Source organism: Pseudorca crassidens, chromosome X (assembly GCF_039906515.1).
Source record: "Pseudorca crassidens isolate mPseCra1 chromosome X, mPseCra1.hap1, whole genome shotgun sequence".
Taxonomy (NCBI): domain Eukaryota; kingdom Metazoa; phylum Chordata; class Mammalia; order Artiodactyla; family Delphinidae; genus Pseudorca; species Pseudorca crassidens.
Genome location: NC_090317.1, coordinates 16773492 through 16779288, shown reverse-complemented (window position 1 = coordinate 16779288; position 5797 = coordinate 16773492). Strand labels below are relative to the sequence as shown.

The 5797-nt window shown below is 42.1% G+C and overlaps 1 pseudogene; it reads left to right on the top strand.

Annotated features, from left to right (window-relative positions):
• The first annotated feature begins 894 nt into the window (after positions 1-894).
• Positions 895-2483, top strand: LOC137216565 (dolichyl pyrophosphate Man9GlcNAc2 alpha-1,3-glucosyltransferase-like; annotated as a pseudogene).
• Positions 2484-5797: the final 3314 nt, after the last annotated feature.

Here is a 5797-nt window from a genome sequence, read left to right as displayed (position 1 = left end):
CAGGTGAGCAGACAAGCCTCTCGGGCTGGTGAGTGCCGGTCGGCACCGATCCTCTGTGCGGGAATCTCCCCGCTTTGCTCTCCGCACCCCTGTTGCTGCGCTCTCCTCCGCGGCTCCGAAGCTCCCCGCCTCCGCCTCCTGCATTCTCCGCCCGCGACGGGGCTTCTAGTGTGTGGAAACTTTCCCTCCTTCACAGCTCCCTCCCACTGGTGCAGGTGCCGGCCCTATTCTTTTGTCTCTGTTTTTTCTTTTTTTCTTTGGCCCTACCCAGGTAGGTGGGGAGTTTCTTGCCTTTTGGGAGGTCTGAGGTCTTCTGCCACCATTCAGTAGGTGTTCTGTAGGAGTTGTTCCACGTGTAGATGTATTTCTGGTGTATCTGTGGGGAGGAAGGTGATCTCCGCGTCTTACTCTTCCGCCATCTTCCCAGCACCCAGAGATAAACTCTTGATGTGTACAACTGTGTTAATTGCTGATTGGCTGATTGACATACCTGGAGTGGTTTTGTACTGTTGTTGTTTAAAAGAAATCTCAAATAAGAAAAAGATTGCTAATGCACTATGCATATCGCTGTGCCCAGGCCTCATTCTAATCAACTATGGACATTTTCAGTATAATTCTGTGAGTCTTGGCTTTGCTTTGTGTGGTATTCTTGGAGTATCTTGTGACTAAAATGTGCTAGGGTCACTGTCATTTTGCTTAGCTATAAAATATAAACAGTTGAAATTTTTACCACCCCTTACCTTTTTTTTTTTTAACATCTTTATTGGGGTATAATTGCTTTACAATGGTGTGTTAGTTTCTGCTTTATAACAAAGTGAATCAGTTATACATATACATATGTTCCCATATCTCTTCTCTCTTGCGTCTTTTTTTAACCTGGAAAGTGTTTTTTAAAAAGGCCTCAAAGGAAAGGGATTTGGTTTGTTAATTAAGCTAGCTTGTACTGTTGTGGCTTCCTTCATTCTCTGCTGGCTGTCATCCTTTACAGAAAGGGAACAAACCCTGCAAGTTCTGAGAAGACTCTTTCCAGGTGATCGTGGATTACTTGAGGATAAATGAGCCAATATCTGGTGCGGCTTCAGTGTCTTTCTGAACATCAAGGATATTCTGCCACATCACATCCACATAATAATCAGCTTTTGTTTTACATTTTTCAGCCTGCTTCCTGTATGTAAAATGAACACTTCAGCCCTCTCCCAAAGGATTCAAATTTACTCTAGTTGGCTGTGCACTATCATTCTTTTAATTTTCTTTTCAAGTACATGGAAAGTCCATTCTCTTGGTATCATTACCAGTCTGCCTGGTGTTAAGTGAGCTTCCTTTCATGTCTTCTTGGTTTTTACTTGTGTCAACATTTTCAAAGCTACCTCTTCTATTGAAGGATGAACTCCTGATACCCACAGTTGTGACAATAATGGCATTTTTAATAGCTTGTGCAACTTCCTTTTCAATATTTGAAAAGACTTCTGAAGAAGAACTGCAGTTGAAATCCTTTTCCATTTCTGTTAGGAAATATCTTCCATGTTTTACATTTCTTCCCAGAATTATGCAACGTTTGTTTCTTATCTCAGCAATCACTATGGTCCTTGTGACACTGATGACTGTCACACTGGATCCTCCTCAGACATTACCGGACTTCTTCTCTGTATTGGTGTGTTTGTCTCCTGATTGAACTTCCTATTCTTCTTGGTATACTTTAACATTACAGTCATGTGGGATTCCAAAAATGGAAGAAATCAGAAGAAAATCAACTAGCTATATCCCCAAACAGATGTGAAAATGTTAACAGTACTAAAAGGTTTGGTGAACTTTTTACTATGAAAGAATGAAATTATCATTTTGAGAATCATGGAATTATTGGAAAGGAAATGGTGAAAAGTCATTGTTGTCTACACAAAATAAATATATATGGAGACCAAAGCCCAATGGAGGCTTTTATTTTCTAACTATTGAGTGGCCAAGACCTATTGTACTTTTACAAAGCAGAGATTAATCTTGTTCTGTTTCCAAGAATGCTGACATATATGAACGCAATTAAATGAATTTTCCTGAATCTAAATCTAAGTGGTTTCAATGTTCATTGCAGCTCTATTTACAATAGCCAGGACATGGAAACAACCTAAGTGTCCATCGACAGATGAATAAAGAAGATGTGGCACATATATACAATGGAATATTACTCAGCCATAAAAAGAAATGAAATTCAGTTATTTGTAGTGAGGTGGATGGACCTAGAGTCTTTCATACAGAGTGGAGTAAGTCAGAAAGAGAAAAACAAATACCGTATGCTAACACATATATATGGAATCTTAAAAAAAATGTTTCTGAAGAACCTAGGGTCAGGACAGAAATAAAGACGCAGATGTAGAGAATGGACTTGAGGACATAGGGAGGGGGAAGGGTAAGCTGGGACGAAGTGAGAGAGTAGCATTGACATATATACACAACCAAATGTAAAATAAATAGCTAGTGGGAAGCAGCCGCATAGCACAGGGAGATCAGCTCAGTGCTTTGTGACCACCTAGAGGGGTGGGATAGGGAGGGTGGGAGGGAGAGGCAAGAGGGAGGAGGTATGGGGATATATGTATATGTATAGCTGATTCACTTTGTTATAAAGCAGAAACTAACACACCATTGTAAAGCAATTATACTCCAATAAAGATGTTAAAAATAAATAAATAAATCTAAGTGGTTTGAGTGAAGGATTTTTAATTTCTCATGATCATTAGTTCTAAACTTCTAGGGTCATTCTGTTTAAGTTAAATGGCCTTATTCCATCCTTCTGTTCTTTTTTTGTTATGACATGGTTCAAGGTTACCACTGCCATAAGCATTCATTCATGCCATGCTTCCCTTTAACTTGGCTCTGTTAATTCTGTATCACTCTAATTAGCTGAGGCCCATCTTTACTACAGTATTCAATTGGTAAAATAATCTATTATATTCATGTTGTTGTTTCTTATGTAAAGATGTGTTTTCTTTAGTCTCTGTGATAGAAATAAAACAATCATTTTCCCATTAAAAACAACCAATAATTTTGTTCTCTAACCCTTCCCAATGCCTCAGCCAACTCCATTCTACTGGGTTCTTCCTTCTCTGGTTCCCCTCATCAATCCCAGCGTCAGCCTCATGACTTTTTTGATCACTACCAGGTCTTTGGTGACCTTAGTATTCCACATGATCAGTGTTCAATAGTTTGTATGTCCTGTTCAAGGTAATAATCACAACTCTAACCTTCTTTCAGTGTCAAAGCCTCTCCCTTCCCCCAGTTCAGGCCTGGCCCAGGCTGAAGCCTGCAGTAGGAAAGGGGAGCAAGGTGCGGTATGATGCTTCCACTGGGAATCAGCCAGCATTTGCTTCCCTCCCCTTTTGCAACCACTTGTCCCCCAGGGTCTGTTGAGCACAGGGAGGAACCAGAGGCCAGGGTCACAACCAGTCTCCCTATCTGGATGTAGTTTAGCAGCTGTTTAAATCTGACTGTTTAAATTTTGTCCCTTGCTGAGGTGTTTCATGGCTCCTTTGGAGACCACATCTCTGGGCCTTGAGCCCCTGTAGTTCCCCAACACATAGCCTCCACACAGGGGAGAACTCCCCCTACCTTCCCAGTCACTCCCATTTTAAATTTATTTGTGATTCTGACTTCTTCCCACTGTCTCTCTCAAACCTCAAGGGAGACAAATCAAGACCCCCCAAGTGGCCTTCTTGAAGCCCTAATTACCCTAGTAAATCAGGGCACTTTCCACTTGTAAACGCAGCAGCTTTTCCAGCTTCTCTCAAGAGGGCCCCTCTTGACGCCAAATCCCCCAGCCTCTATGTGAGTAAACATTCTCCAAAGGTGAGTAGCCAAAGTTCACATGTTTGTGGCCTTCGGGTAGCATGGAGAAGGGTCAGAAGTACAAATGGCACATGAACAAATAACACATCAAACCAAAACACGTGGAAACAGCTTCAATTTTAAGGTGACATCAGGGAAAGACTTATTGATCCACACCATTTTCTTGGATTTTTCATAATCCTCGAGGATTATAAGGTGGGTAAGTCACATGACTTTTAGGTAAAGGCCAACTCCACCCTGGTGTTTTTTTTGTTCTTTTTTTTTTTTTTGCGGTACGCAGGCCTCCCACCGCTGTGGCCTCTCCCATTGCGGAGCACAGGCTCCGGACGCGCAGGCTCAGCGGCCATGGCTCACGGGCCCAGCCGCTCCGCGGCATGTGGGATCTTCCCGGACCGGGGCACGAACCCGCGTTCCCTGCATCAGCAGGTGGACTCTCAACCACTGCGCCACCAGGGAAGCCCGCACCCTGGTGTTTTTTGTGTCAGCGTCCACAGCCACTTTGTCAGCTCCTCATCATTTCTGTGCCTCCCCAGTTGCCTACCAAGTAAAAAGATCAGCATGTTTTTGGAGGCCAGGGCGGATTTTAGGTATTCATCTGCCATCCTTCTCATGATGGGTGTGGGCATCCTGGGACTGATTTCAGAGGCTTCTTTATCCATGACTGGTTGATGCCACAAATGTCTTCAGGGAGACAGCACGACTGAGAAAACCTGTGAAAGATGATGGAATCCAGAATTACCTGTAGGAAAAATACCAAGTGGCCCCAGAAGCCCCTCTGCATTTCCATCTCCCTAACACACACGTGTCCATGTGTAGACACACACACACACACACACACACACACACACACATATTTGATCACAAGATACTGCCTTGAGGCAACATCTGATTTGAAATGCCAGCTTTATCATTTCTTTGATTCCCACATATATATGAAATTATTTTTAGAATCTCTATTTTGTTCCATTGACATACTTAATCAATTCCTGTTTCAATTTCTAATTCTATAAATTTTAATATATAGTATGACACCTCCCCCCCGCCCCCAGACTAATCCCTCACATTTTCTCTTCAAGGTAATTTTATAATCTAGTCCTCCAGTTCCACATACACAATCAAAATCCTGTTGTAATTTATGACTTGGATTGCACTGAATTCATAGATTAATTTAGAGAATAATTGACACCATTCCAAAAATTAGTCTTCCTTTCCAAAAGAAAGTTATTTTAAAATATTATTTTAGTGTCCAAACAGGAAGGTCATAAAAAGTTTCATGTATATTTTCCCTATGTTTTTTTAAAAGTTAATTATATCTATAGGTGTTTTACAATGCTTGGGATATTTTGGACATGACATTTTATTTCTATTATATTTCCTAATTATTAGAAGAGTATGCAAAATGTATTTATTTTTTATGTGTTTAACTTATGTCAACCAAGCTTTCCTGATCTACTTGCCTTGCTTTTTCCAGGAAGGCAAACCCTTAAGAAAAAGATAGGGCTTCCCTGGTGGCGCAGTGGTTGAGAGTCCGCCTGCCGATGAAGGCGACATGGGTTCGAGCCCTGGTCCGGGAAGATCCCACATGCCGCGGAGCGGCTGGGCCCGTGAGCCATGGCCGCTGAGCCTGCACGTCCGGAGCCTGTGCTCCACAACGGGAGAGGCCACAACAGTGAGAGGCCCGCGTACCGCAAAAAAAAAAAAAGAAAAAGTCGGTTTTGCCACTTCCTTTTGTTAATAAAATACTGTACACTAATAACAGTTCTCATGCCTCTCTAATTTCTTTTAGACACTGAACACAGTATCTTAGTGATTTTTCCATGGTTCTATATGGAATGGGAGGAAATCTGGATGCCTGAGCCTTCTCTGCCACTCAAGGAAGGGAGTGTTTGACCTGGGTCCATCTCATAGACCTCCATGCCTCAACTTTCTTCAGTTGTCATATAAGATTGACCACAGTAGGGTC